This window comes from Triturus cristatus, chromosome 1_2 (assembly GCF_964204655.1).
Source record: "Triturus cristatus chromosome 1_2, aTriCri1.1, whole genome shotgun sequence".
Taxonomy (NCBI): Eukaryota; Metazoa; Chordata; class Amphibia; order Caudata; family Salamandridae; genus Triturus; species Triturus cristatus.
The window spans coordinates 51,512,336-51,532,846 of NC_140580.1; positions in this window are offsets into that span (position 1 = coordinate 51,512,336).

Consider the following 20,511-nt stretch of genomic DNA (forward strand, 5'->3'; position numbering starts at 1 on the left):
CCTGCTTACAGCCACTGAGGAAATTTGCTCATATCTCGACCTCGGAGGCAATGCAGTTCTGATTCTGTTGGATCTTTCTGCAGCCTTTGATACGGTCAACCATGAATTACTGATTAACCATATGAGGGAATTAGGGTTGGTAGACCTAGCATTGGCGCTGCTTAAATCCTTCCTTTAAGGATGGCAACAAGTTGTGCCACTTGGTGATTCTGACTAAGGATCTTTTTGCCTGCCATGTGGGGTCCCTCAGGGATCTTCCCTGTTCCCCACCTTGTTTAATCTTTACTTCATCCTACTCGCCATTTTGATAAAATATTTTGGGCGGTCATCGGCGTCCCATGCCGATGACACTCCGATTATAGTGTCCCTGGCTAAAGATGTGCTGATGGCGCCACATTTACCAACTGTATGAGTGCAGTGAGCAAATGGATGGCCCTTCATTGCTTGAGGCTTAATTCTTCCAAAACCGAAGTAATCCAATTTGGGAACGATTCAGTCATTTGGTCTCCCCTCTGGTGGCCATCCGTTATGGGTATTGCACCCCAGCCAATTTAAAAACCTCAGGTTTAATCTTAGACAGTGAACTAAAATACAAAGATCTAATCAACCAAATCACCGCACCTTATTTTTGTTGTCTCTGAACTTTAAAGAAAATGTTTTCCGCCTGATTTACTGAAAGAAGTGGTCATCGCAACTAGACTACTGCTAAAGCCTATTAGCCTCTCAAAAGGTCTGCTTAAAAAATTGCAGACCATTCAGAATGCAGCAGCCCGATTTCTTCTGGGAATCCCTAAACATCAGCCAGGGCCTCTATTAGACAACTTCATTGGCTTCCGGTCTGCCATCGGATCACTTTTAAGGCTCTTTGTTTAGCCTATATAACTCTTCATGGAAAAGCCCCTGCCTTCTTTACGAAGAATTTTGATCAGTATATTCCAGGCAGAACACTGCGATCTGGCTCCGCCAACCTGTTCAAGGTTGCCTCCTTTAAGCGTGCTGCATGGGGGGGGGGGTAGAAGCTTCTTCAGGCTTACAGCCCGTCAGTGGAATTGTTTGCCACTCTGAAAATGGCACCCTCACTCATGGTTTTAAGGAAAAGCCTTAAAATCTGGTTATTTAATAAATGATTCTCGCGCATTTTGCTTTTGTTTGCTCCCTACAGTTCTGTCTAGCGCCAAGACGCCTCCGGGTATTTGTGCGCTTTACAAATCATAAATCATAAGAACTGCAATAGCCAAAAGGCTAGCAGCCTATTGTCTTTGCTAATGCTTGCCTGTTTTGAAAACTAACTTTGGAGTTTGCTGATAAATCATCACAAAAATTTGGCCAAGAAATGAAGTGCCCTAAAACATGTAAATTTCTATAGGATGTTTTAGGAATTGATACAGAAAAAAACAGCTGAATTGAATTACACCATATTCGGCAAAAAAGTTAGAACTTTACAGTGAAAGCTTGCTTTTCATTATTTAGTATAAATCAGGGCAGCCTTTAGAGAAACTCGCATTGAAAGAGGTGATCAGCGTGGTCGTGAAGGGGCTATAAGGTGTCTGCCACATGGTGCAGATATTGACAGGGGGCACCTCAGCCCCCAACCGGAGGCCGCAGTGTTAATGGGGGGTCCTGCTAGGGCCCCCCAAAGTTGCTTTCTGGCTTGCTTTCCATGTCAGAAAGCCCCACGTGGAAAGCCTCTCAGAAACTGATATTGCAATACCTACGGCGGAAACATCCTCCATAGGGATTACGCTCAGGCCTCCGACTGGCCGATGGGCTCCTAAAGCCCATCAGAATCCAGCTGTAATGACTGTCCAGTTTCACTTTCAACTGCCTTCATCTTAATGCGGCAGTCGAAAGTTAAACTCGCGATGAGACTCATCGTAATGAGGCCCCAATTGTCTTGACTGTGGCTAATGTCACAATGTGCAAGTACAGAGAAAGTTAGCTTGGCAGTGGTGCTACAGTTTTGTTGAGGGGTAGAGACACATTCTAAAAATGTGTGCATGTTATAAATTGCCTTTTGAAAGTTTTCAGTGATTTGGGGACAAGTCATTGAGGGCCATATGTATGATTTGATTCTGGATTTGATTCTGGAATTTATATAGCGCACGATTGCCCGGCAGCGTCAAGGCACTTTGCGGAGGAGATTGCCGGAGATAGTGCATTAATTTAAAAAAAGTCATGTCTTTAGCAATTTTCTGAAACCAAGCAGTGTTGGGCAGCTTTTGATATTTGACGGAAGCGAGTTCCACAGCCTCACAGTACCCAGGACAAAGCTTCTTCCTGCCCAGCTTACTTTCTTGAATATTGGTGTTTGGAGGAGTTTGCTCTGTGCTGAGTGTAGGTGCCTTGATGGATGGTAACAGGTGAAGTGTTGCTTCATGAACGTTGGCCCATTTCCGTGGACCGCTTTGTATGCTAGACATAGTACTTTAAAGTCTATCCTTTTCTAGACAGGAAGCCAGTGGAGTTTTTCCAAACCTTCGGAGATGGTTTGGAATTTGGGAACATCTAGCAGCAATCTGGCGGCAGCGTTCTGTGATTGCTGAAGTTTAATCATATGTTGTTTCTGAAGGCCTAAGTATAGTGCATTTCCATAGTCCAGTTTAGCCAAGGCGTTTTTACTGCTTCAGGGGGAATGAAGGAGCGCACTGTATGGATTGATTGTACTAGAGCATTTTCCCATGGACATAGAATGGGTAAAACCCTTTGATGCATCTGCCCTGAGTCCTCTAACGGTAGCCACAATATTTTCTTTTATTTTGTGGCAGCCAAACAAATCCTTTCGGATCCTCTAACTTTCTTTGTGAATTCAAATGGCTGAATGGAGAAAAAAACTTACTTAGCCAATTTGTATTGCCTATTTTTTTAATTCAACATTATCGACAGCTCCTCAGTGGTTCAGCTAGTACTATCTTTTTCTTAAATTTAACCCTTTCAACCCCAACACAAGCCTCTCTTTACATACTATTTTCTCAACATATGAACATGTAGAAGAATGTGTTAAGCGGACCTGAAACCCAAACAGAACCACTGGGTCAACAGGGCCCAACATGTTGACGTTCTCCATCAGTGGATCTATTAGAAACCCCATCAAAATCTGAAGAGGTGGTACCTCAAGTGGAGAATAGCCTAGAATGTGGGGGGGTGGGACCGGGTCAGGAGGTGTAAGTGGTATATACCGTGGTGGATGCCTTCGCAACCCAATGTATCACACAGACCAAAAGTCAACAAAAGGAGAAACTAGTGAGTGCAGATCCGAGGCCACAGGTCCTGCAAAAGAAAATTTACGGTTAGCATGGCAGTGAGTTCCAGCAGAAGATGGAAGTTCTGTACAAACAGCACCAAAGGCAGTCGAGCATCACTCACAGAGAGCTGGGTGGATTCCTGCTTCATGTTCTGCAAGTGGGATATATTGTCACCTTTTGCAGTTCATAGGGCCTTCGCCGTACCAAGACGGTGAAAAACGCACATTCCACATATGCTCCAAGTCAGGCACCATCCATCCAGATCCTCCAGAGAAGCAATTGAAAATGTGACATGATTATATATATATATGGTTTTTAGGAAACGTTTGTCGCCTCATTGCACCATTCATTTAGTTTTTTCTAGAAATAACCCCCCCGACGAAGGGCAGGATGTTGCCCAAAATGAATTGGGGCTAAATAAACATACAATTGTTGTTTCTCAAACATTTGTATTGTGGATACACACAGAAGAAAACTACATTGCATGAAGTAATGAAAGCACAACCCCTCATGTCTTGAAATAAAATGGATTAAAATGTTTCCATTTGAATTTCAGGCAGTGCATTCTGAGGGACACTTGCCAGTTTGGCAGGTGCAACAATTTTATTATAGAGAAATCCCCACAGGGATGCTGTGTGATCAAACTGAAGCCTTTCATGGATGCTTTGTCATCATACTGTCCCCACAGAGATGCCATTTGATTATATAGAAGTCCCCACAGGGATGGTGTGTGATCATATAGAAGTCCCCACAGGGATGGTGTGTGATCGTATAGAAGTCCCCACAGGGATGGTGTGTGATCGTATAGAAGTCCCCACAGGGATGGTGTGTGATCGTATAGAAGTCCCCACAGGGATGGTGTGTGATCATATAGAAGCCCCCACAGGGATGGTGTGTGATCAAACTGAAACCTGCCCAGGGATGACATGGTTATATTGAAGCCCCCAGGGTTGGTGTGTGATCATACTGAAATCTTCAGAATGTTTTGTGTTATTGTAATAATGTCCTCACAGGGATGGGGTATGTTCCTACTGAAGTGCCTGCAGGATTCTATGTTATCATTTTGAATGCCCCACAGGGATACTGTGTGATCATATTAAGGCCTAAACAGGGACAAGGTGTGAATATATTGATGTTGTCACTAGGATGTTGTTTGATTATAGTAAAATCATCACAGGCATGGTGTGTTATTATTTAGAAGTCTACACAAAGGTGGTGTATCATAGTGAATACACCATAGTGATGCTGTGCAATCAAATTGAAGCTACCACAGACATGGTGTCCGAGTATACTGAGATCCTCTCAGGGTTCTTTGTTATCATCTTGAAGTCCCCACAGAGATGCTGTGTGATCATTCTGAAGTCCTCACAGATATGGTGAATGACCATATAAACGTCCCCACAGGGATGGTGAGTGATCATATCGAGGCCCCCACACGGAGAGTGTGTGATCATATTAAGGTCCAAGCAGGGACAAGGTGAGAATATATTGATGCTGTCACTTGGATATTGTGTAATCATATTGACATTTTCGCAGGCATGGTGTGTTAGTGTATTGAGGTCTGCACAGTGGTGGTGTTTCATAGTGAATACCCCATAAAGATGATGTGTAATCATATTGAAGCTATCACAGACATGGTGTCCAATTATACTGAGTTCTTTGCAGGGTTCGGTTTTATTATCTTGACGTCCCAACATAGACAATTTAGAAGCCCCTCCACAGGGATAGTGTCTGATCATATTAAGCTAGCAGAGATATGGTGGGAATAGATTGATGTTGAAACTTGTATGTTGTGTGATCATATTGAAGTCCTCACAGGCATGGTGTTTTATTGTATTGAAGTCTGCTCAGTGGTGATGTGTCATAGTAAGTACCCCTTAGTGATGATTTGCAATCATATTGACTCTCAGGGACATAGTGTCTGATTATACTGAGGTCTTTTCAGGGTTCTGTGTTACCATCTTCAAGTCACCACAAAGATGGTGTATGATCATACTGAAGTTCCCACAGAAATGTTGTGTGATCACACTAAAACCTGTACAAGGATGCTGTACAATAATATTGAAGTTAGGTCTCTAAGTCATTTTAATTATGCTGGAGTAATCTGAGTGATTTTGGCAAATCCGCATTACACTTTGATGTGGAATTAGCAATAATAATGCGATTACATCTGCTAGCATGATGAGGAGTTATTTGGGGGAAAAAATACTACCACAAGAGCACATTTAACAAGTGTGAGTGGCTGCTTGCACTGCTGGTTATATTGTGTTGCATTTAGCATTCAACCACATAAAGCATTTCTGTGTCCATTTTGGATGCAAGTGTTCATTTTGTGCTTACCAACTCATGATAAATACCATCAGTAAGTTGGGGGAAAATCCTACCCCAAATCCACATTTAACAAGCAGCTGCTCTTTCATGCTGTTCATATTCTGTTGCAATTAGTGCTATTTCTTAGTGCAATAGCATCCTCACATCCATTTTGGAAGTGAGGGGGCATCTGGTACATATTAAAAATGATCTGAAGAATTTGTCCTTTCATTCCCCATGACTCACATAAAACAGTTGTTACGGCATTGACCCTGTCCAGACTGGACTACGGCAATGCTCTGAATGCAGGGATTCAAGCCCAACATCTAACAACTTTAGCATCTCCAGAACGCAGCAGCAAGGTTAGTGCTGGATATTCCCAGATCCGAACCAGTCTCTCACAGACTAAGGGCCCTCCACTGGTTACCGGTGGAAAAAAGGATTATGTTCAAGACTTTGTGTCTGGCATATAAGGCCCTTCATGGCTCTGGACCTCAGTTCTTGAGAACACACCTGAAATGGTATGTACCAGCAAGAAGTCTGAGATCTGCGCATGCAAAACTTCTACAAGTACCTAAGTTCAAGCAGGCTAGGTGGGGAGGGAGAAGCTTTCTGTTGAGGCCAGCCAAAATATGGAAACTCCTCCCTATTACAATAAAAAGTAGCCCTTCGCTTCTGTCTTTCAGAAAGGCAGTAAAAATCTGGCTCTTTCTCTGCTAAGCCAGAATTTCACCTCAGCCATAACCCGTAGCGTATCGAACATTAGGACCAAGATGCCTCTGGGCAATCGCACGTTTAATAAGTATTCAAATCAAATCATTTTTGTTTTAAGAAAATAGCACCAATTGGAAAATTACTCTTCTTGCGTAAGTCTGCATAATAGCGCTGAATTTTTTTAAACCTGCACAGGGATGACATGGTTCTATTGATGCTCTCACAAGGATGGTGTGTGCTCATATTGAAGTCCTGAGAGGGTTTTGTGGTACAGTAATTATGTCCTCGCATGGGATGTGCATGTTCATATTGAAGTGCCTACATGATTCTATGTTATCATTATGAATTTCTCACAGTGAGAGTGTACTATCATATTTAGGCCCAAACAGGGAAGAGATATAAATGTATTGACATTGTCACTTGGATGTTGTTTAATCATATTGAAGTGTTCACCGGCATGGCTATTATTGTGTTGAAATCTGCACAGTGATCATGTGTCAAAGTATTTCTAACAGTAATCATACTGAAGTTAGCACAGACATGCTGTATGATAATACAGAGATCCTGTCAGAGTTCTGTGTTATCATATTGAAGTCCCCACAGAGACTGTTTGTAATCATATAGAAGTCTCCATAGGGATGGTGTGTGATCATATCAAGGTCCAAGCAAGGACAATATGTGAATATATTGATGTTGTCATTTGAATGTTGTGTTATCATATAGAAGTTACATCTGGAAATGATTTTAATTACGCCGCAGTAATCAAAGTAATTTTGATAAATCCTCATTACTCTTTACGTGGAATTACAGATAATAATGTAAATACACCTGCTTGTGCAATTAAGAGTAATTTGAGGGGAAAATCCTACCACAAGAGCACATTTAGCAAGCGTGAGCAGCTGCTCACGCTGCTAGATATGTTCTGTAGCATTTCAAGCTATTTTCCTTTCTTTAAAAAAATATCTCTACTGCATGTTACAAGATGCTGGTGTGATTTACATAGTTAACTCATCTACCATACATTATTTTAACTCTGTGTTAGGAGACCAAGGTCAGATATTATGCAATCAATTGTGGTCCCATATCCCCAGGATATATGTACATTGGGGTCCCCGCCCTCCCGCACAGCCCAACTCCTGGGTAAGACCAGGTGCTTGGCCTAATAGGGATCTAGTATTTGTCCATAGTGGGCCAGTGACACACGTTTTGGTCCCCTTGGTTATCCTGTCTACTAACAGTACAGCAAAAGGTACAGTGTATTCACCTCTTAAAATTAAGTTTCACTCAACAATAAAGAGAAAAGGTAATACAAGGAAAAGATAACAAAATGTATATACCCGTCCTCCCACCCGCCTTGTGTAAGTGTCTCTATGGTTGTGACCCAGTTCACCACTCTTCTATATTCAATGCCTATTTTGCTCCTCATTGAAGGCTACACTATAGATGGAGAGTGTACTGCTTGTTGTCACCCGAGGACAGTCACTGGGTGGTGCCCACACCTAGATAGATATCTGATTGTCCTGCTAAGGGTGATGACCAAGGGCATTTTAGAGCTATTTTCCTAGCGCAAAATGCATCCTTTTCCATTTTGGACGTGAGGGTTTATTTAGTGCTAAGAAACTAGTGCTAAATACCAGTAGTAATTTGGGGGAAAAGCCGACCCCAAGTGCACATTTAGCAAGCAGCTGCTCACGCTCACTATTCATGTTCTGTTGTATTTAGAGCTATTTCTTAGTGCAAAATGTGATCCTTATGTCCTTTTTGGATGTGAGGGGGCATTTTAGCTCCAAGAGAAAACGGACACATGCAAAATGACTCTTCTCACGTATTTCCATGTGATCTTGCATAATATTTTGGTAGGTCTGCTTGATTACGCTACAGGGAATTCCAAGAGGTATGTGTATGATCATATTAGGGCTAGGGGTGGGCGGAATTTGCGTAATCGCGTTACGCAAATCTCCGCGAAACAGTAAAAATCTCCGAACATGCAGAAATTCCGCGAACACGCGGAATTGCTTGTTCGCGCTGCTTTTTTCCTGTTCACAGTTGCTGTTTGCGTGCTCGGGGAGAAATATCTGGCGAACACGCATTTTGAGAACGCGAACAAGAAAAAATGTCGCGAAGTCGCGGAAAGCAGAATTTTGGGCAATTTCGCGTTCTCCGCGGAACGCGAAATTACCGAAAATCCACAAATTCCGCGAGCGGAACGGAATTTACCGCCCAGGCCTAATTAGAGCACAAACTGAGATGAGGTGTGAATTTATTGATGTTGTCACTTGGATGTTGTGTGATCATATTGAAGTCCTCGCAGGTATTGTGCGTTATTGTATTGACGTCTGTACAGTGGTGGTGTGTCGTAGTGAATACCGCATAGTGATGATGTGTAATCATTTTGAAGCTCTCATGGGCATAGTGTCTGATTATAATAAGATCCTCTCTGGGTTCTGTGTTATCATCTTGAAGTCACCACAGAGACAGTGTGATCATATTGAAGTCCTCACAGTGATAATGTATGATCATATTGAAACCTTAATTTGAATGTTTTGGGTTCATGCTAAAATCTTCACAAGGTTGAGGTTTGATCGTATTGAAGTCCTCAATTGCATGGTGTGTGGTCATATTGAACTCTTAGAGGATTTTGTGTTATCATAATGATGTTCTCACAGAGATGGTGTGCTACCATAAAGAAGCACTCACATGCATGGAGTATGGTCATATTGAAGGGCCCTTTGTTATCATCTTGCATTTCCCACAGGGATAGTGTGTGATCAAATTAAGGCCCAAACAGAGATGAGTTGTGACTATATTGAAGTCTGTGAAATATTGTGTGATTATATTGTAGTCCTCACAGGCAAGGTGTGTTATTGTATTGAAGTCCACACAGGGGCGGAAGTGTCATCGTAAAACCCCCACAATGATTAATTGTAATCACATTGAAGCTATCACAGACATGGTGTCCAGTTATACTGAGACACTCTCAGGGTTCTGTGCTATCATCTTGAAGTGCCCACAGAGCTGGTGTGTGATTATATACAAGTCTCCACAGGGACGGTGTGGGATCATATTGAAGTACTCACTCACAGTTATAGTGTATGTCCATACAGAGGGCCGCACAGGGATGGTGTGTGATTATATAGAAACCCCCACAGGGATAGTGTGTATTCATATGAAGGTCCAAGCAAAGACAAGGTGTGAATATATTAATGTTGTCACATGGATGTTGTGTAATTATTTTGAAATTCCACCTGGAAAAATTACGCCGGCGTAGTCGGAATAATTTTTCCAAATTTTCGGTAACTTCCTTGCTTGCATAATTGAAAGTAATTTGTTTTTTTGTTTTGTTAAAACAAATGATCAATGATGAGAGTTATTTCAGCAAAACAAAAAATCAATGGCCCTGACATGGTGGAAGATTTCTTTTGTTTTATGTTCAGGATATGTTGACTGACCACGTAGTGAATGGGCCATTGGTCAAAGGTTTCCAGTTTGCAAAGGTTTACCATATAGTCTTCTAAGGTGCACCTGCTGAGAGCTTGTTCAAATAGTGGGAAACCTGCATTCACCTGTTATGTTCTTTAGGCAGGCTGTGCTTCAGCAATACGTACGAAGTGACAGTGCTGTTTCTTGATTTGTGATTAAAAAAAACGCAGTTCAAGTAAAATTACACTCAACTGTGGAATAAATGTTGAAAGAGATAGTGGAAAACGTCAAGGGAAAATAACCATGCTGGATGTCAACACACATAAATATGTTTTATTGAGATGCAGTGCTACTTGCTGGGTTTAATTCCTAAAAACCTCAGAGCAGGCAGAAGGCTAAATAGTTAAGTCCCAAATCAATAAATCTAGATGGAGGTAAAAATGAAATGCCAGGAGCCGGTCTACTGAATGCTAGTTGCATTTTGTTGACTTGCAGGGGCATATTTACAATAAAGTGGCGAAGTGTGTTAGTCAAGAAGGCTAATGACAATCTTCATCAGTTTAGAAACGCAGGGCTGCACCATATTTACTAGAATATGGTGCAGCCCTGCGTTTGCCTACTGTGCTAACATTAGCTGCCTAGTGCCAACGCAGGCACCCTTGCATCATAGTGCAAGGGAGCCTGTGTTGAGGGGGAAGATGTTTATGTGCAAGAAGGCCCCCGTTCCTGCACTTAAACAATCTTTAAATGCCTTTTTGTAACTTCTATGCATGCTGCTTAATACAGAACACATAGAAGTTGCAAAACAGCAATTTATTTTAATGATTGTTTACTTGCAGGAAGGGGGCTCTTCCTGCACATAAACAATCATAGGCAGTTCACCGTTTCTATGTGTGCTGCACAAACAGCAAAACTAGCAGAAATAAATAACTTCTCCCCATTTCGCCTGTTTAAGACCAGGTTTTCCCTGGTCTTAATTTTGATGCTGCCTCAAATTTACGCTACTCCTGTAAATAGGGGGCAGCATCAAAATCAATTAAGTGTTGTGGTAGCACACCCACAGTAACACCCATTGCCCTCCCCTGTCACGCTAAATACAGCATGAAAGGGTTCCTTATTTATAAGGCCAGATCCCTATCGCCATCACAATGTCACTGAAAGTTACGTTGTGGTGGCAATATCCCTTTCTCTGAGGGACCCGTGAAAGTTTGAAAGAAATTCCCCCAGCATTAACTATGAAACGCACTGCGGTGATTTCCGTCCCTGGTCATCACGCAGATAGGAGCAAGATCAGCAGCTCTATCTGAGAAGCAGGCAATCAGAAATCGCTGACCACTAACATGAAGCCCTGATGAGAGTCCCGGTACCAGAGGACTGGGTCTTGAAATGCGTCGGCACTTTTTTTTCAACACGGAGGAATTTGAATAAGCTTTTTGTGAGGGTTTTGCATTAAATCGTATGCCCACACTCTAAATTTTTCCCGTGTTTGGCACGTTTGGCTCCAAAAGCAAGATAGCCATAGGATCACTCTTATGTTATGATGCAAAAGTCCGTTATTGTATATAAATGTTTGTATATAAGCATTTCATGCGTTGTCTATTGTGAATTGTTATAAGTATTTTTCATGTTTTGTATGTTAATTTGAAAAATGTGTGTCACTTCTCATACAATCAAAATCTTTTTGCTAAACAAATAATTGCAAAGAATAGGAATGGTTTAATAAAAATTCCATTCAAGCAGAAAAGATAGTGGTCTGTTTGTTGCTCGAAAATAATAAGAGCAGAAGGTCAAACCGAGCCAGGTTCCCCCTTTTTTTGTACGGCCCTACCTGGCTCTGGTCCTTTTGGGCCTACCTCCCCCCCCAGTTTTTGTAACCAATAGACTGCGGCATTGTACATATTCTATGGTTCTGTACAGCCCTTCACACATACTGACACAAAATTTGGGAATATTCAAAAGGAACAATGACTTTACATGCCAATAGATGTTGCAAAAATAGATGTGCTCTTCGCAGAGGGATATCTCATAACATTCCAGGAATCGAAGTCTGTCCCTAATAACTATATGTAGATACCTGAGATGCACACTCAACGAGGAGGGGTGTGGGTAAGGTCTATGTCTTTTCTGGGCATGTATACACAGAAAGTTTCTTGAGCCCTGACAGGATTGGTGGGTGTAGAAGGAAGTTGAGGCCTCAATGTGTCAAGTCTGTTCATTGAACGAAACCTGTTTCCAGAGGTTTCACCCATGGCTTTTGGCACTTTCCAGGAGTTACTAACACTGGTAAACCTTGGAATGCGTCAAAATTCTACTTCTCCCCAGGTGAGGCGCAATGAGGGGAAATATATTTATTTCTCCTTGTTTTTTCTTCTTTCTAACAACTCTCAGGATTGTTTTTGTGCAGGAAGGTGCCTCTTCCTGCACAAAAGCAATCCTGCTTACAATGCAGGCGCCCTTGCACGATGGTGCATGGGTGCCTTTGCTGGTGCTAGGCAGTCCATCGTGCGCCTGCGCTGGGAAATGACAGGAATGCCCTGTATAATGTTAAGTACAGCGCATTCCTGCCCTTTCCCTATCAAGCAGTGCAGCGCAGCAAGGTGGCTTGCTGCGTTGCATCGCATGATTTGTTGATCAATGTGCCCCTTAATGAGAGTGTGTAACGCCTCTTGTAACTCATACCACATCAGTATTGAATGTGTGTACTTTGCAGAATCAAGCGAATACATTGTAAATGGCATACTCACAGCCTGTGAAATAATGTCCGCCTTCACGAAATTAAAAAAGCAAATTATGCGCACATGAGTACAAGATGTGTGAACTATGCATCTAAAGTGAAATTTTGCATCAGATTCTGAGGCTTTATTTCTAGTATTTTTACCATTTAACATACATTGATACAAATTACAATGTTGCAGAAGGTGCAGTGGTTTAAGAAACGCAACTACGAGTTCAGTAAGTGATAATAAAATTATTTACCAGCATAATAGTGTGTATTTTGTGCATGCATGCCCCAGAACACCATTTTATGAATGCTGTTCATTGAAGATCTTACATTTATTTTGGCAACTTTTATACAGCGCAAAATCGACCCAAAGGTATTGGAGCTCATTACATGAGCAGCACTTACATTACACAAGCACATTGTTTTTTCAAGCACTGGGAGATTAGGTGATTTGCCCAGAATAACTGGATCTGATGCTGAGACTCAAACCACGATCTCCAGTTCCAACGTTAGCAGCTCTGGCCATAGGCCACATCCTCCCCATTAAAGGAGCTAGTGTAAAACAAATGTTGAATTAAAAAGAAAATAAAAGCACAAAAGCACAAGTGTACTTATCGGAATGTCTTGTTTTTTGTTTTAAACTGTGTTTTCAATTTTGGGTGTCGTAAGTGTTCACATTATTGGGCCTCTGGAAGCACCTCCTTCCATCAGAAAAAAGCCCTGACAATCGGTACAAAATGTAATTATTATTATTAACGTGTTTCAATGTAGAACTCAGGCGCTGAATACATCTGAGATAGCTTTTGCGGTTATTCTAAAATATGAGACCTGTTGAAAAAAGTACTGTGTTTAGAACAGTGGCAGTGAAATACCCCTAATTTCAGGAAAATGCTTGTAATGCAAACATGAGAATGTCTGTCGATTTAAAACCAAACAGGTTCATGACAAAGAACACGCTTTTCGCGCCTTTAGTGAAAGGCATGAAAGTGTTTCATGTTGTGTTGCATCCTGAAGAGGATAAAAGAAAGGCCTTCCTTCCAGACATCAAGCGGAATACTCTCTGCCTTGGACAGAAACTCAACTTCAGAATGGCAGAGTTGCAAATGCACGTCTCTGTGCATAACAAAAGGGTCATTAGCATCGCAAGAGACCCCTGCGGCCGGAAACCCCTGAAGTCTGCTACCTTCCCAGACTGGGGGATGGGTTTGCTCCTAACACACCTGCCTTCGGCCGTGATTGCAGCCAGGATGGGGCTGAGGCGTGCAGACAAAGGCTGTCTGTGAGCAGAAACTCCATCTCCAAATAAATTTGCAATTGTAACAATCACGCAGCGTTTATTATTTTAAAGGCCAGAACCAACTTTAAAGTGCACATTATTTTATTTGTAATTAAATAGCTGCATCTCTGCCATGACTTTGTGCAGGAGGAAAGGCCTCAGATCTCGAGCCCTTCACAAAGTAAACGCTTGGAGTTGTGTTTTCTCGAGTTGTTCATTTAATTGAAATGGAGAGATGTGGGGAAGGAGAAAGTGACAGAGCTGCAAAATAAAACATATAAAGGGGAGACCACGGAGAGGCATGACGTAAGAAGGACACGGACTGTTTGGGGATTGCTTTTTGAAGAGAGATAAAATGTAGAAAGTATGAAGAACTGTCTAAAATTAGAGAAATATGTATAAGGCTTTAGTGGAACTTCAGAGAAGGAAGAGAATTACCGGAATGGCGTGAGGAATATGTAGGGAAGTTCAGATGGATAGATTTGGGATGATGTGAAATGGGTAAGAGGCGCCTTACATACAACATTTTTAAACGCACAGGCCACCATCTCTGTGATTGTAGCCAATCATAATGGGTTGCAATTTGGGACCTTGCTCAGGCATACTAATAAGATAGGTCAAATTCCAACCCACTGTGATTCTGTATGATGTGAACTGACCTATTAGTACATTGGTTGGTTCGCAAAATACAGATGCATTCGGTGAAATTCAATGTGCAAACTGCAACCCCTTTTACCAGATTTAATAATTTATCAAGCGGCGCAGTGCAGCAGTTGCAAATGCTGCATTGCGCGAGCAGGAGCGAGCAGGAGAGCACCACATTTACAGAAATATGGCACTCTCCCTAGCACCAGCGCAGAAATATGCTTCTGTGCACAATGCATACACCTTTGCACCATAGTGCAAGGGTGTCTGCGTGAGTCTAGCATATGTTTTGTACTAGAAAGATACCCTTTTAGTACAAAATACTATGCTTAGACTAACTTTAAAACTTTTTCCACCTTGTATGTTTGCTGTACAGTGCAGCAAACATGCAAAGTCGGAAAAAAAAGAAATAAAAGCATTTCTCAGTGATAGCACCTGGTTGAAGTGGCCACTATTTTTCGACGCAAAACCCTCTCTACTTTTTTAAGTAAATAGGGTTTTGTGTCAGAAACCTTGGGTGGTTGCATGGGAACACCCATGCACCACCAATGGAATGCTCCATTGCCAATAAATAAGCTGCTTTGCACTAATTTAAAGTGATTTTCCAGTGCAAAACAAGATTTGCCCTGGAAAGATTTAGCGTTGATTTGCATCACTTTTGAGATGCAAACACAGCTCTAAATCTTAGTAAATATACCCCCAAGTATTCTTAAATAACGAATCATAAAAGTTTATTTAAGACTCTTGACCCATAGTACATAACATTTTGCTATTTCTAAATAGGAACTGGAAAAATTACTTTTTGTACATGAGGCCCTTAAAGTAGCACAAGCAAATGAAAACTATCAAGACAAGATACGATTCAATTTACATTTCTCTGGGTGGGAGGAGGGTAGAGGTGGTGGAAGGATGCATATTTTCCCGTAATGGGTATTATTTGAGTAACTTAAGGCTCAGTTTCTGACTTGATATGTATAGAGTTTTCCAAGACTCTGTTGCATGAAAGTTGCCAAATGAAAATATTCCCATATTCCATACTATGACTAGTTTTAGGGCAACACACTAGCGTATACCAAAATATTATGAATGGAATATTTGAATTCATCTCAGCCACTGGTAATTACTCTGGCCGCATCCCAGTCAATGGATTTTTTGTACACTATGCCACCTTGGACACATCCATATGCAAATCAGCCTTGACCCTGCTCCAATGGGAACAGTCTATCCCAAACTGCTAGGCCCAGACCCTTCGTGACCCGGGAACACAAGCAACCCAGGACCAGTTTTCGCTCTAGTAAGGGATCATCAGACAGGTATAGCTTGGTTCCAGTGATGCAGTGTGTATTGGACCCACAACTTTGTATAATGTAACAGGTGCTCATGTAAAGTGCTCCAATACCCTCAGAGCAGACAGCACTGAAAAGCCTTTTGGAAGGGATATGTAGGAACTGTTGATATACCAGAAAAGGCATTGGGACACCACCTAGAGTGATTTAAATAGATATTGCTATAAAAAAAAAATGCCTGAAGGGCTGTCACATATGTTTCATTCAAAAGAGGGCACAGGGCACCTTCTCTCAATTTGCCTCAGGGTAAATCTAGAGGCTCATTTGTGCCAAGCACCTGAATCGAATTAAGTCTTGCCACTTGAGATGGACTTTCCATTCTTTATAATTTAGACTCATGGGCCGATTCTGATCCGGGTCAGAAAGCACTACGACTAAGCCGGATCCGGAGTGTTTTCCTACCGAACCGGAGTCCTGCAGTCCGACCGAGCGAGTACGATGCGGCCGTATGCTGCTGGACTCGGTTCGGTCGAACTCCCATAGAAGTCAATGGGAGCCGGTCGTACGACGCGTACATGGGCTCCCATTGACTGAATGGGTACGTCGCGGACAAGTGCGTCCCTTACAGTGGGTACGCGTCGGTGCCATCCGCACCGTACATGCCTGTGTTGGGGAGATCCATGGGTCTCCCCCTGTGTGCGAGTCATAGGGCTGCGGGTGACAGGGTGTCCGACGCGGACCCCTCAAAGGCAACCACCCGGACAATTTGCGAGCCGGACACTCCGGCTCGCACAGGCTGTCCGACGCGTGCATCGTACTGGCTCGGTCATGAATCGCATCCATTGCACGCCACGGTTAGCTTACGACCGAGACGTACGGAGTGGTTCGGACCCGGAAACTACTCGGTCGGTGAATTTCATGTAGCTCGCATCGTACTTGCTCGCTCGTACAGCTGTACGAGTCGGCCGGAAAACACGCGTACGGCTCGTAGTTTTTCCGTCCTGATCGTGTTCGGTGCCCTTTCGGTCCGGATCGGAATCGGCCCCATAGTATGTAACAGTGAACAGCACTTAATAACATCAATATCCAGTCTGTACTTTATGTTGTTAAAAAAGGACTTTATTTAACTGGAATATAAATAGAACAGAAATACATAAGATAAGCAATGAAATATAGAAGGAGATAGTATTTTATTTGGTCGGGCGGGAACACCAAAAATGTTTTTAAATGGGTTACAGTCACTGCTGCTGTACATGGAGAGGATATTGGAAATCAGTAAGGAGTTCCATGATCCTGTTTAGCAGAATATGGCTAAAATCCAAATTCCTTTGTAAGCCATTCAAATTACAAGGTGATTTGCAATATCCTTTTAACATACAGCAGAGAGGACTTTATGGCTTATAATACATGGTCACACCATCACTCGTCTCACAAACCACTTAAATTCTCGTTATCTTGCTCTTTCAAATAAAAGATAATCTGCTTGCAAACATGATGTATTACAACAAAATCTGTAGTATGGAATTTAGCACACCATAAAGGAGTTAGTAACTTGCAGCCAAAAAGTATTCAAGCCAGTTTATTGTATTTCAATTGCTTTATATAGCTCTTACTACCACTGACGAGATATTGAAGTGTTTTGTGCAGGTAGCACACTATTTCAGTACTCAAGGTCTGTGGTTAGTCTGGTGGTCATTAGGGATTGTTAGTTATTTTTGATTAGTGCGGCTAGTGTTGTGCTCTCAAGAAACTCTTGCATGCGTTTCCTCCAGTGTTTTGTGGTAGATTAAGTTATTAGGAGGGAGGTGTGATCAATAATGTGAGTTCATGTTAATGGAAAGCGGAATGAATATTTCCTTTGTTTACAACTTTATGCTTCCTTTTTTCTAATGTGAGGTACTGTGTTATGCCCAATTTTTATACCTTGGGTTGGTCAGGTGAGATTTGGAGGAGGGATGATCTCTGTGATTTGCAACTATTGTTCTTTATGTATTTTTGAGACGGACACATGACTGATATATTTGTAGGGTGATCTGGTTCTCCCCTGATGTTACTAAGGGGGGTGTTTATAAAGGTATTGTGCTTTAGTTCTCCCTTAATTTTAAAGGGTCTTTCAGTGTCGTCTGTTTATAGGCAGAGTGGTCAGAATGTATGAGGGTACTCGTTGTGAAAGAGATCATATAGTTTCTCTGATTTATTATGTTGGGGAAACCTCAATCTTAACCACTCTTTGGAAGTCTATGTGATTCTCAGCAGCTCTAATCATTTCATGAAGGGAGTTCCATTATTTGGTGGCTTGAATGGAGAAGGTAGCATCACCTACACTTTTCTTCTGGGCAGGCATTAGTAAACACAGTACCAGCTTATGATGTAAGCTCCCTGGATGGAAATATTTGGTGTATTTTGATCAGAGGAAATGCATTTCTTTGCTTTTTATTGCTCTGTGAGTGATGCACCACAGCTTACAAAAGTATATTTTTTGTCAGTTTTGTAGAGGCATGACCACTTACTTCTCATTGAGGTCGTCTACCTACAAATGGTTCACTTTAGGGTGAAGACAGGGCCTATTTGGAACTTTGCCACCTAATAGTGGTCTGGGTGTCTGGAGAGAGTGGACTCTGTAAAGACCTTTGAACAAAGCAAAGGTTTTACGTTCTACGGGCTAGGCAAACCACATCTCATAGATTGCGCATGAAAGATCCCCTACGCAAAAAAACCAGGGCTGTGTGTTGTAGCGGGGGTTGGCCAGCCATGTCTCATTGATTATGAACAAGAGATTGTCTACGTAAAAATATATTTGCTTATTTTTGCTTGCTTATTTTAAATAAATATTGTTTATAAATGTATTTATTTTAGAAAATAGTTCTACCTTTTTGATATCTGTAATGAATATATTTAACGTTAATGTTAAATATATTTAATCTGTTATAAATATTGTTTATTTTTTATATTTACATTTTAAAAAATATTTAAATATTATTAATTTGTTTCTCTGCTATCCAACACTTTCCTTACTGTTGCACTCACTGGAGTGGGAATAGTAATTTTTACTCCTCCGCCATCCAGCACTTTCTCTACTGTTGCACTCACTGGAGTGGGAACAGTAATTTTTACTCATATGCTATCCAGCTCTTTTCCTACTGTTGCACTCACTGGAGTGGGAATAGTAATTTTTCTTCCTCCGCCATCCAGCACTTTCCCTACTGTTGCACTTACTGGAGACGGTAATAGTAATTTTTACTCATCTGCTATCCAGCTCTTTCCCTACTGTTGCACTCACTGGGGTGGAATAGTAATTTTTACCCCTCCGCTATCCAGCACTTTCCCTACTGTTGCACTCACTGGAGTGGGAGTATTAATTTTTAACCCTCCGCCATCCAGCACTTTCCCTACTGTTGCACTCACTGGAGTGGGACCAGTAATTTACACTCATCCGCTAGCCAGCTCTTTCCCTACTGTTGCAGTAACTGGAGTGGGAATAGTCATTTTTACCGCTCCGCCATCCAGTACTTTCCTTACTGTTGCACTCAATGGAGTGGGAATAGTAATTTTTATTCCTCCGCCATCCAGCACTTTCCCTACTGTTGCACTCACTGGAGTGGGAATAGTAATTTTTACCCATCCGCTATCCAGCACTTTCCCTACTGTTGCACTCACTGGAGTGGGAATAGTAATTTTTACCCATCCGCTATCCAGCACTTTCCCTACTGTTGCACTCACTGGAGTGGGAATAGTAATTTTTACCCCTCTGCTATCCAGCACTTTCCTTACTGTTGCACTCACTGGACTGAGAATAGTAATTTTACTCATCCGCTATCCAGCTCTTTTCCTACTGTTGTACTCACTGGAGTGGGAATAGTAATTTTTACTCATCCGCTATCCAGCACTTTCCCAACTGTTGCACTCACTGGAGTGGGAATAGTAATTTTTAGTTAACTGTTTGAATTCATTTTAAAATGGGTATTTTTTTATTTTTAATTATTGATATATGTATATTTTTTTTATATTTAAAAGTTAAAAAATGAAATAAAGATAATAGTTAATAAATTATATTTAAGTAAATATATGTATATGTAGACATTTTTATGTTTGTGTGTTTATGTTTTTAATTAAATTTGTTATATTTAGTTAAAATGTATATTAAATTTTTTTAAAAAAAAATATTTGATATATTTATTTTATGTAATATATATATTTAAGTCGATATTTTGTACATCTATATTTTTTACTACAATATTTTTTCTTTGATATTCTTGTACTTACCTGTTTAAATATAGGGAGTCGATATTTTTGTGCTCTATGGGGCCTATTACGATGGACGGACTATGTCCGCCCGCCACCGCATCGGGGCACAGGACTGACCGCCGATGTTGCGGCGGTCCCGCCATTCAAATTAGGATGCGCCCGCCACACTGGCGGGCGCATCCCGCATTTTTTACATTGCGGCGGGCGGTGCTGTAAGCGCCACCCGCCGCAATGTAAAAAAGGCATGTTGTGCATTTGCATGCACAATGTGACCGGCACCGCCCGGTGCCTGCCACCTTGTGCATGCATATGTAGGGGAGTACCATAGGTACCCCCCATGTGCACCCCCCAACACCCTGGGGGCCCGCAATGGGCCCCCAACAGCAGGAACGGCCTGCCTTTCCATGGCGGCAATGCCGCCATGGAAAGGCTGCTTTCTGCCAGCATCGTATTAGGGATGGCAGTGTCTTGCAGACGCGCCCACCATGTTATGCTCCTTTTCCGCCGGTCTAATATGGCGGGGGGTCTCTCAGGTATAGATGGCGGGCTCAGCGAGGGCGATCCACCCGCCATCCTAATTGGCCCCTATATTTTTGCATCGATATTTTTGTATATCGATATTTTGTACATCGATATTTCATCAGTGAACCT